This window comes from Scyliorhinus canicula, chromosome 9 (genome assembly GCF_902713615.1).
Source record: "Scyliorhinus canicula chromosome 9, sScyCan1.1, whole genome shotgun sequence".
Lineage (NCBI taxonomy): Eukaryota > Metazoa > Chordata > Chondrichthyes > Carcharhiniformes > Scyliorhinidae > Scyliorhinus > Scyliorhinus canicula.
In genome coordinates, this window is record NC_052154.1 from 108342287 (window position 1) to 108355181 (window position 12895).

Consider the following 12895-nt stretch of genomic DNA (forward strand, 5'->3'; position numbering starts at 1 on the left):
CTGATCATACTGACAGAATTCAACTCTTTTGCTAATGTTTGGACCTAGGTTGAAAGCTGGAGTTAAGTGATCCCGCAGGAACTGAGCTGTTGATTGGTGAATAGGTATTGCTTGCTAGCTTTGCCATTGCTTTGTTGATGGTGGAGAGTAAAATTATGATGTAGTAATTGGTTGTGTTGAATTCTTGTGGACATTTTTACACATTGTTGGAGAGATAGCAGTGCTGTAATTCCACCAGGACAGCTTGGCTAGGGGAACAGCTAATCCTGGGGCACACGTTTTCAACACTAGAGCTGGCAGAGATGTCCTTGCTATATCCATCATTTCAAATATCACATGGTGTGAATGGGATTGGCATCTGTTGTGGTGGGAACTCAGGAGGTATCCAGAATCAATCATTCATTTTGGCACTTCAATCTGAAGATAGTTACAAACACTTCAGTCTTGTCTTTGGCACTCAGATATTGGGGTTCACCATCAGTGAGGGTGGGAATGTTCATGAGACGCTGAGTTATTTAATTATGTACCACCATTCATGACTAGATGTAGCAGGGTTCAGTACTGTAATCTGATCCACAAGATCTATACCTATAACATGCTACATCCGGCAATCGGCATGCATGTAGTCCTGTGTTATAACCGCATCAGTTGGCAACTCATTGCTCCCATCATGCTTTAAAGCACTCCTCATTGAACCAGAGTTGGTCGGCAGGTTTAATGGTAGAGTGAAGGGTATGCAAGGCTCAGAGGTTGCAGATTATAGTGGAATACAATTTTCTGAAAGAGAGATGCACCTGTGACAGGCAGGTTGGTTAGGACAAGGTCCAACTGAGCTTGTATATTCACGCGACCGTTTACTATTATGTGACACCTTCTCCTGAAAGAAGATAGAAAAAGAGCAATTGTTCAAATGAGAAATATGAGAGATCTGTGTCATCTAAATGTGCAGTTCAGTTCTTGCTTTATGTGAGCCTCTGAACGTGCAGTTAACTTATGTTGATAGTATTTAGCTCTTACCCACATGGCCTGGTCCACAGACACAAACTTATTGGCGATGCATGGCCTGATGTGCTGCTGAAATTCCTCTTGCTTTAGAGGCTCAGTTCAGGCTGGACTCCATCCTACATTTTAAAGTTTTGTGATCATATTGAGCCCTCAGGATATTCAAGAGTGAATGGCTAATTTGTTCACTGGCTAGAATTAATAATGGCACATTGAAGAGGCCAGCACTGCAGGACCCCAGGAAGTCTGCACTTAAATGATCTGTCTCCCTTGTACACACACAATCACGATTGTTCTGACAGAGCCGCATGGTTTTGGACGTGTGCGTTGATTTTATGTGTCTGGAGGCATCCTCGTCACCTCCTTCGTGGCATGTCTGAGCTCCAGTCCACTCTCTCATTCTTTCTCTCTCAGGCAGTCATGTGAGATTTGTTAGAAAATCGTGACATTCAGCTTCCTGCCAAGAGGCTGGGCTACTGTTCAAGCTGCTGGCTTCAGACTATGTGAATGAGCTGAGCTGTCAGTGCACAAAGCAGCTGAATCCTGTGTGAACGAGTGGAAAGGACACAGATTTTTCTCACGAGGACTAGCTCTGAATTGTTGCCTCTCCCTGCACATGCTGCACTTGGAGGTCCTGTCTGACACATCTTAATTATAACTGTTCTGTAAAGATCAAAGCAAACAGGAATAACTGAGGTTCCACTGTGGCTTCTGAGCGCTGAAGTGATTCTATATAGGTAAGTCCCAGCTGTATATATTTTTTGGCTGTTGTTTTAAATTTCACACTGAAATAGCTCAGTTTGCTTTTATGAATTGTATGGTTGCCCTGATCACCTACGTAGGTGAGTTACTTGTGGATGCACAGATTGGTGTTTAATGTTTCACTTTCTGCTTGAAGAATCGATCCCATATTTGCAGAAATGATTTGGCAAATATAGTCTGATGCTTACAAGTGGAGCCGGTTGCTGTGGTCCAGCTCCACAAAGTTCAAACTTAACATTTGCACTTTGGTTTAAAAGGCACAGAGAAGGAGATTGTATTTGTAGATTGAGGGTGGCAGTGACTCCATAAGTTTTGCTTGAACTAGACACACTGGGCTGATAGCACTGCACTTAGCAGCAGGGAGATTTTATCAGCCTGTTGAGTGAAGGAGATATCAAATTAATTTGTGCATTATCTGGTTTGTTTTGTTTAATGAAACACAGAGACTGATCCAGATCTGGTTCAGTTAATGTCTCCCTCATCGTATAGTCCTCAGCAGGATATGGAGCAACTAATTCCAGTCAAAGGGAAGAACTAGAAATGTGAGGAGCAGCAGCATAATGCAGAGGCAGCAGAGCCCAGAGGACGTACTGCCGCTCCTCATTGCCATCATGCTGGAGTAATCGCCACATCCCTTTTATTTAAAAATATCATCAACTGCATTAAGACTCGTGCTTTGAAGGGATTCCTTCAAAAATGTATATCTCTTTAGGAGCAGGAAAGGCTGGTCTCAGGACCCTGTAAACATGCTCTGGGAGATGCTGTGGATTGGCATGCTGAAAAATTCTCACTCTTTTGCATCTCCCTCTGCTGAAATAATTCATCTGAGGGCAGGTCAATGCTAGGGGAGATCCATACCCACCTGCAGAAGCCACCAATCCTGGGCTGATTCCTAGGGCAGAAGAGTTGTCGTATGAGGAAAAATTGAAGAGGCTGAGCCTATATCTGTTGGAGTTAGAGAGGTGATTCTATGGAAACATATATGATTGTGAAGGGGTTTGACAGGGCAGATGCTGAGAGGATGTTACCCTTCATGGGATGGAATCGAGAATGAGGGGACACAGTTTAAAAACACCGGGCCACACCCCCCCCCCCCCCCCCCCCCACTCTCCCACATGGAGCTTGCAGATATAAGTCCCATTGTATATCTACTATAAGTCCCATTTAGGATGCCGATGAGGAAGAATTTCTTCTCTCAGAAGGTCTTTAGTCTGTGGAATTCTCTCCCCCAGACAGCAATGGAGGCTAGTTCACTGAATATATTCAAAGTTGAGTTAGATCAAAAAGAGAGTCAAAAGTAATGGGGGAGGGGAGCTGGACGGGTAGACATGAACTTGTAGGGAGGGCTACAATCAGAGCAGTCATGAACTATTGAATGGTGGAGGAGTCTTAATGAACAGAATGGCCTAATGCTTCAACTCCAATTTCTGATGACTTTATGGTGCTCAGTGCCTGTGTGGATTCAGATATTGAATCAGATTGACTGATCAGAACCTTAAACCTTGACAGGTTTTACTTGGTATTCTCCAGAATTGCTGCAACAAAGAACTCACTATGAAATCTATAAGTCGGGTGTTCTCCAGCATCTCACAGCTTCTTACTCTTTGATTGAAAATCCCAGTTAGTTATTGAAGCAAGATCAATTCACTCCAAATATTCTCACCAAATGCACAGAAAAAAAATTCAAAAATAGCTTCAAAATATGTTGAGGGAAAAGAATGTTCAAGAAACATGCATTCGAATCTTTTAATACACTCCAATCAGCAGTTGTGATCAGCCACTTCGTACGTGGTGTCACAGAGATGACAGAATTAATTAGAGCCCAAAACATCACATTCAGAGTTTAATGAAGCAAATGAATATCAGTTTAATCCCAGGCAACCTTGGCACAGACCTGGTAGAAGAAAATAATCATATACATTCTACACAGCAAACTGTTAAATGGGAGACCTGAGGAAGAAAATGACCGATTTCAATCCAGACTTTCAACAAGGGAGTCAGCCGCATAATTCCCTCCACAAATGTCTCTACCAACTGAACTGTCCTGTCCAATTGGAAACTCCAGAGAATAACAATCATCAGCTCACACTGTCCAGACCGATCCCCAACTCAATCAGTCTGCACCAATCCCCAACTCACTCAGTCTGTACCAACCCCCAACTCACTCAGTCTGTACCAATCCCCAACTCACTCAGTCTGAACCAATCCCCAACTCACTCACTCTGTACCAATCCCCAACTCACTCAGTCTGTACCAATCCCCAACTCACTCAGTCTGTTCCAATCCCCAACTCACTCAGTCTGTACCAGCCCCCAACTCACTCACTCTGTACCAATCCCCAACTCACTGAGTCTGTACCAATCCCCAACTCACTCAGTCTGTAACAATCCCAAACTCACTCAGTCTGTACCAATCCCCAACTCACTCAGTCTGTACCAACCCCCAACTCACTCAGTCTGTACCAACCCCCAACTAACTCACTCTGTACCAATCCCCAACTCACTCAGTCTGTACCAACCCCCGACTCATTCAGTCTGTACCAATCCCCAACTCACTCAGTCTGTACCAATCCCCAACTCACTCAGTCTGTACCAACCCCAACTCACTCAGTCTGTACCAATCCCCAACTCACTCACTCTGTACCAATCCCCAACTCACTCAGTCTGTACCAACCCCAACTCCCTCAGTCTGTACCAAATCCCCAACTCACTGAGTCTGTCCCAACCCCCAACTCATTCAGTCTGTACCAATCTCCAACTCACTCAGTCTGTACCAATCCCCAACTCACTCACTCTGTACCAATCCCCAACTCACTCAGTCTGTACCAATCCCCCAACTCACTCAGTCTGTACCAATCCCCAACTCACTCAGTCTGTACCAATCCCCAACTCACTCAATTTGTACCAAATCCCCCAACTCACTCAGCCTGTACCAATCCCCAACTCCCTCAATTTGTACCAAATCCCCCAACTCACTCAGTCTGTACCAATCCCCAACTCACTCAGTCTGTACCAATCCCCAACTCACTCAGTCTGTACCAACCCCCAACTAACTCACTCTGTACCAATCCCAAACTCACTGAGTCTGAACCAATCCCCAACTCACTCACTCTGTACCAATCCCCAACTCACTCAGTCTGTACCAATCCCCAACTCACTGAGTCTGTACCAATCCCCAACTCACTGAGTCTGTACCAATCCCCAACTCACTCAGTCTGTACCAATCCCCAACTCACTGAGTCTGTACCAATCCCCAACTCACTCAGTCTGTACCAACCCCCAACTAACTCACTCTGTACCAATCCCCAACTCACTCAGTCTGTACCAACCCCCGACTCATTCAGTCTGTACCAATCCCCAACTCACTCAGTCTGTACCAATCCCCAACTCACTCAGTCTGTACCAACCCCAACTCACTCAGTCTGTACCAATCCCCAACTCACTCACTCTGTACCAATCCCCAACTCACTCAGTCTGTACCAACCCCAACTCCCTCAGTCTGTACCAAATCCCCAACTCACTGAGTCTGTCCCAACCCCCAACTCATTCAGTCTGTACCAATCTCCAACTCACTCAGTCTGTACCAATCCCCAACTCACTCACTCTGTACCAATCCCCAACTCACTCAGTCTGTACCAATCCCCCAACTCACTCAGTCTGTACCAATCCCCAACTCACTCAGTCTGTACCAATCCCCAACTCACTCAATTTGTACCAAATCCCCCAACTCACTCAGCCTGTACCAATCCCCAACTCCCTCAATTTGTACCAAATCCCCCAACTCACTCAGTCTGTACCAATCCCCAACTCACTCAGTCTGTACCAATCCCCAACTCACTCAGTCTGTACCAACCCCCAACTAACTCACTCTGTACCAATCCCAAACTCACTGAGTCTGAACCAATCCCCAACTCACTCACTCTGTACCAATCCCCAACTCACTCAGTCTGTACCAATCCCCAACTCACTGAGTCTGTACCAATCCCCAACTCACTGAGTCTGTACCAATCCCCAACTCACTCAGTCTGTACCAACCCCCAACTAACTCACTCTGTACCAATCCCCAACTCACTCAGTCTGTACCAACCCCCGACTCATTCAGTCTGTACCAATCCCCAACTCACTCAGTCTGTACCAATCCCCAACTCACTCAGTCTGTACCAACCCCAACTCACTCAGTCTGTACCAAATCTCCAACTCACTGAGTCTGTACCAATCCCCAACTCACTGAGTCTGTACCAATCCCCAACTCACTCAGTCTGTACCAATCCCCAACTCACTCAGTCTGTACCAATCCCCAACTCACTCAGTCTGTACCAACCCCCAACTAACTCACTCTGTACCAATCCCCAACTCACTCAGTCTGTACCAACCCCCGACTCATTCAGTCTGTACCAATCCCCAACTCACTCAGTCTGTACCAATTCCCAACTCACTCAGTCTGTACCAACCCCAACTCACTCAGTCTGTACCAATCCCCAACTCACTCACTCTGTACCAATCCCCAACTCACTCAGTCTGTACCAACCCCAACTCACTCAGTCTGTACCAATCCCCAACTCACTCACTCTGTACCAATCCCCAACTCACTCAGTCTGTACCAATCCCCAACTCACTCAGTCTGTACCAATCCCCAACTCACTCAGTCTGTACCAATCCCCAACTCACTCAGTCTGTACCAATCTCCAACTCACTCAGTCTGTACCAATCCCCAACTCACTCACTCTGTACCAATCCCCAACTCACTCAATTTGTACCAAATCCCCCAACTCACTCAGTCTGTACCAATCCCCCAACTCACTCAGTCTGTACCAATCCCCAACTCACTCAGTCTGTACCAATCCCCAACTCACTCAATTTGTACCAAATCCCCCAACTCACTCAGCCTGTACCAATCCCCAACTCCCTCAATTTGTACCAAATCCCCCAACTCACTCAGTCTGTACCAATCCCCAACTCACACAGTCTGTACCAATCCCCAACTCACTCAGTCTGTACCAACCCCCAACTAACTCACTCTGTACCAATCCCAAACTCACTGAGTCTGAACCAATCCCCAACTCACTCACTCTGTACCAATCCCCAACTCACTCAGTCTGTACCAATCCCCAACTCACTGAGTCTGTACCAATCCCCAACTCACTGAGTCTGTACCAATCCCCAACTCACTCAGTCTGTACCAATCCCCAACTCACTGAGTCTGTACCAATCCCCAACTCACTCAGTCTGTACCAATCCCCAACTCACTCAGTCTGTACCAATCCCCAACTCACTCACTCTGTACCAATCCCCAACTCACTCAGTCTGTACCAATCCCCAACTCACTCAGTCTGTACCAACCCCCAACTCACTCACTCTGTACCAAATCCCCAACTCACTCAGTCTGTACCAACCCCAACTCACTCAGTCTGTACCAAATCTCCAACTCACTGAGTCTGTACCAATCCCCAACTCACTGAGTCTGTACCAATCCCCAACTCACTCAGTCTGTACCAATCCCCAACTCACTCAGTCTGTACCAATCCCCAACTCACTCAGTCTGTACCAACCCCCAACTAACTCACTCTGTACCAATCCCCAACTCACTCAGTCTGTACCAACCCCCGACTCATTCAGTCTGTACCAATCCCCAACTCACTCAGTCTGTACCAATCCCCAACTCACTCAGTCTGTACCAACCCCAACTCACTCAGTCTGTACCAATCCCCAACTCACTCACTCTGTACCAATCCCCAACTCACTCAGTCTGTACCAACCCCAACTCCCTCAGTCTGTACCAAATCCCCAACTCACTGAGTCTGTCCCAACCCCCAACTCATTCAGTCTGTACCAATCTCCAACTCACTCAGTCTGTACCAATCCCCAACTCACTCACTCTGTACCAATCCCCAACTCACTCAATTTGTACCAAATCCCCCAACTCACTCAGTCTGTACCAATCCCCCAACTCACTCAGTCTGTACCAATCCCCAACTCACTCAGTCTGTACCAATCCCCAACTCACTCAATTTGTACCAAATCCCCCAACTCACTCAGCCTGTACCAATCCCCAACTCCCTCAATTTGTACCAAATCCCCCAACTCACTCAGTCTGTACCAATCCCCAACTCACACAGTCTGTACCAATCCCCAACTCACTCAGTCTGTACCAACCCCCAACTAACTCACTCTGTACCAATCCCAAACTCACTGAGTCTGAACCAATCCCCAACTCACTGAGTCTGTACCAATCCCCAACTCACTGAGTCTGTACCAATCCCCAACTCACTGAGTCTGTACCAATCCCCAACTCACTCAGTCTGTACCAATCCCCAACTCACTGAGTCTGTACCAATCCCCAACTCACTCAGTCTGTACCAATCCCCAACTCACTCAGTCTGTACCAATCCCCCAACTCACTCAGTCTGTACCAATCCCCAACTCACTCAGTCTGTACCAATCCCCAACTCACTCAGTCTGTACCAATCCCCAACTCACTCAGTCTGTACCAATCCCCAACTCACTCAGTCTGTACCAATCCCCAACTCACTCAGTCTGTTCCAAATCCCCAACTCACTGAGTCTGTCCCAACCCCCAACTCACTCAGTCTGTACCAATCCCCAACTCACTCAGTCTGTACCAATCCCCAACTCACTGAGTCTGTCCCAACCCCCAACTCATTCAGTCTGTACCAATCCCCAACTCACTCAGTCTGTACCAACCCCAACTCACTCAGTCTGTACCAACCCCAACTCACTCAGTCTGTACCAATCCCCAACTCACTCAGTCTGTACCAACCCCAACTCACTCAGTCTGTACCAATCCCCAACTCACTCAGTCTGTACCAATCCCCAACTCACTCACTCTGTACCAACCCCAACTCACTCAGTCTGTACCAATCCCCAACTCACTCAGTCTGTACCAACCCCAACTCACTCAGTCTGTACCAATCTCCAACTCACTCAGTCTGTACCAATCCCCAACTCACTCACTCTGTACCAATCCCCAACTAACTCAGTCTGTACCAACCCCCAACTCACTCAGTCTGTACCAATCTCCAACTCACTCAGTCTGTACCAATCCCCAACTCACTCACTCTGTACCAATCCCCAACTGACTCAGTCTGTACCAATCCCCAACTCACTCAGTCTGTACCAATCCCCAACTCACTCACTCTGTACCAATCCCCAACTGACTCACTCTGTACCAACCCCCAACTCACTCAGTCTGTACCAATCCCCAACTCACTCAGTCTGTACCAATCCCCAACTCACTGAGTCTGTCCCAACCCCCAACTCACTCAGTCTGTACCAATCCCCAACTCACTGAGTCTGTCCCAACCCCCAACTCACTCACTCTGTACCAATCTCCAACTCACTCAGTCTGTACCAACCCCCAACTCACTGAGTCTGTCCCAACCCCCAACTCACTCACTCTGTACCAACCCTCAACTCACTGAGTCTGTACCAATCCCCAACTCACTCAGTCTGTACCAATCCCAAACTCACTCAGTCTGTACCAATCCCCAACTCACTCAGTCTGTACCAATCCCCAACTCACTCACTCTGTACCAACCCCCAACTCACTCAGTCCGTACCAATCCCCAACTCACTCAGTCTGTACCAATCCCCAACTCACTCACTCTGTACCAACCCCCAACTCACTCAGTCTGTACCAATCCCCAACTCACTCAGTCTGTACCAATCCCCCAACTCATTCAGTCTGTACCAACCCCCAACTCACTCACTCCGTACCAATCCCCAACTCACTCACTCTGTACCAACCCCCAACTCACTCAGTCTGTACCAACCCCCAACTCACTCAGTCTGTACCAATCCCCAACTCACTCACTCTGTACCAACCCCAACTCACTGAGTCTGTACCAATCCCCAACTCACTCAGTCTGTACCAATCCCCAAGTCACTGAGTCTGTACCAATCCCCAACTCCCTCAGTCTGTACCAATCCCCAACTCACTGAGTCTGTCCCAACCCCCAACTCACTCACTCTGTACCAATCTCCAACTCACTCAGTCTGTACCAACCCCCAACTCACTGAGTCTGTACCAATCCCCAACTCACTCAGTCTGTACCAATCCCAAACTCACTCAGTCTGTACCAATCCCCAACTCACTCAGTCTGTACCAATCCCCCAACTCACTCAGTCTGTACCAATCCCCAACTCATTCAGTCTGTACCAACCCCCAACTCACTCACTCCGTACCAATCCCCAACTCACTCACTCTGTACCAACCCCCAACTCACTCAGTCTGTACCAACCCCCAACTCACTCAGTCTGTACCAATCCCCAACTCACTCACTCTGTACCAATCCCAAACTCACTGAGTCTGTACCAATCCCCAACTCACTCAGTCTGTACCAATCCCCAAGTCACTGAGTCTGTACCAATCCCCAACTCCCTCAGTCTGTACCAATCCCCAACTCACTCAGTCTGTACCAATCCCCCAACTCACTCAGTTTGTACCAATCCCCAACTCCCTCAGTCTGTCCCAACCCCCAACTCACTCAGTTTGTACCAATCCCCAACTCACTGAGTCTGTACCAATCCCCAACTCACTCAGTCTGTACCAATCCCCAACTCCCTCAGTCTGTACCAATCCCCAACTCACTCAGTCTGTCCCAATCCCCTACCCTCACATGTTGTGGAATTCTTCCAATTTTTGACCTGAACGGAGGACCCACACCAGTTTCTGTTCTTGGATCCTGGTTACTTCTGCACATCTTCTTTGCTCACCGAGTGACCTGTGAGCCACCTGCTGATTCAACCATCCAGCCACAGCTGGCGGGTTCAAATGTCCCTGTGTCATATTTCAATTCCAGTCCAACACCTTCATATCTGTTATGTTCCAGGACCAGTCCCCAACAATGGCTAGGATACTGGATAGAATGTCAATATTCAATTTTAATTTTGTAAAACATGAGGAAAGAATTGGTTTCACGCAGAAATAGGGATATGGTTTATTAAAACGGGCTTTATTACTAACAGTACTGTGAAAATTACTGTTCTGCATGCAGTCCAGATAGATCATCCATGTTAAAATATCTTCAATATGACACAAGAAAATAGCTGACAATTACCCTTAAACAATGCTAATCTGCACAGTTACACAATAACCTTTAACTGCTACTTCTATTTCCATTTTAACACACCCATCTCAGGTCAACATCCACTTTTAAATACAGTTAGCAGGCCCAGGCACATTTGCTAAAGAGATGGTACTTTGAAGAGATAGAACTGAATCCTGTCAGAACAATGCAGGATCTCTAGCTTATGTCTTCAGGTACTGTCTTCATGGATTGACTTCCAGGAACCTACTAACTCTCTGAATTGTTTGGAAATAAATTGCTAGGTTGTCTACAGGCAGACCTTCAACTGAATTGCATCGAGAGCAGTCGCTTGACTTCTTTTCACATCCCAATCTAAACCTAAACTGCTTTTCTGCAAAATGCTCGTTACTCTAGCTCCTCCCATTAGTTACATCTCCTTACCAAGCTAAAACACAATGGTCTGAATTCTCCATTTGGGACACGATGGGCTGGATCCTCCATTGCCGGACGCAGATATTGTAATCGGCAATCCGGCGGAGAATCGACTCCGACGTCCAAATCGGGCCCTGTGACATTTTGATGCCAGTCAGTCATGCTCCGCCCTCTCGGAAATGCCATAATCGTTGCGTGCGGCGTTGCAATGCCGTTGGCGTGTCATCGGTAGGCCCTCCAGCGATGCTCCGCCCCGATGGGACAAGTTCCCGATGGCGCGGAACACGTGTGGTCTCAACGGTGGGGAACTCGTGATGCGGCTGCGGATTGTGTCCAGCGCCACCACACTCGGCCGGGATCCGTGACGCTGGCTTGGGGCGGTTCCACAAGGGCTGGGGGATGGGTGGGGGATGGCCAGTGCATGGCCTGCGGGGTCGCGGATGACGGGTTGGGTCCGCACACGGCCGGCGCCATGTTGTACGGCGTGACCGCTGCACATCGTCAGCCGTCCACGTGTGCGGCTAGGGACCCGGTAATTCTATAGCCGTTTTTGGCGCAGGAGCCGGAAGTTTCGCTCTGAGCTGCTGCTAGTCCTGCACCTGTCCCGAAATCGATGAGGGGTGAGCACCGATTCTTTGGTCGCAAATCTCCCGTTAATTCTTTGTTCAAGGCGGCACTTAACTGCTGAAATGGAGAATCTAGCCCTATGTTCTCCCACTAGAGAAGAATGGCAACTGATTTACAATCCCCCTGGGAGGGCAAATCGGGAAGAATTCCATATCCCTTTCGATGCAATGTTATGCATGGTAAGGAATACAGGAGATTCCCAAGGGAATCCCATTATCAGGTTGCCATTTATATGGGTGGCCTGATAGTGACGTCCCACAGTCAACCACACCCCCAACGCATTGCAAAGCAGCCCAACATCCCCCAGACAGCAATGCAGCCCCGCATCTCGGAATTGTATGGGTGTGCCCTCCTTCCCCCTAAATACAGGGACCCCCACATGGAACCCCTAAGTTAGGAAATTCCCCACGGGGACCCCTAACTGAAGGGTGGCATGGTGGCACAGTGGCTAGCACTGCTGCTTCACAGCGCCAGGGACCCGGGTTTGATTCCGACTTTGGGTGACTGAGTGGAGTTAATATGTTCTCCCCATGTTGGCGTGGGTACCCCCTGGTGCACCGGTTTCCTCCCACAGTCAAAATATGTGCAGTTTAGGTGGATTGGCCAGGCTAAAATTGACCCATTAAAGTTGTCCAGGGATGTGCAGGTTAGGTCTGGTCACAGGGATAGCGCTGGGGAGTGAGCCAAGGGGGGGTGCGCATTTGGAGGGTCAAGCAGACTTGATGGGCTGAATGGCCTCCTTCTGCAGGGATTCTATGAACACCTGGACAGTTGGTAGGATTTTGCAAGTCCAGGCCAGATGGTGGGGGGTGAATGCAATGCGACATGAATCCAAGATCCTGGTTGAGGCCGCACTCATGCGTGCGGAACTTAGCTATAAGTTTTTGTTCGGCGATTCTGCATTTTCGTGAGTCCTGAAGGCCGCCTTGGAGAACGATTACCAGGAGACCAGAGGCTGAATGCCCTTGACTGCTGAAGTGTTTCCCGACTGGAAGGGAATATATATGCCTGGTGATTGTCGCACGAT

General features: G+C 48.1%; 1 protein-coding gene across 1 annotated transcript in view; it reads left to right on the forward strand.

The window, feature by feature from the left end:
- Nucleotides 1–1364: 1364 nt before the first annotated feature.
- LOC119971599 (tetraspanin-18-like) overlaps nt 1365–12895 on the forward strand; it is a 293880-nt gene continuing 282349 nt past the window's right edge. The window contains exon 1 of the mRNA XM_038807378.1: nt 1365–1739. The gene's annotated coding sequence lies outside the window, so the exon portion shown is untranslated. The remainder of the gene's footprint in view (nt 1740–12895) is intronic.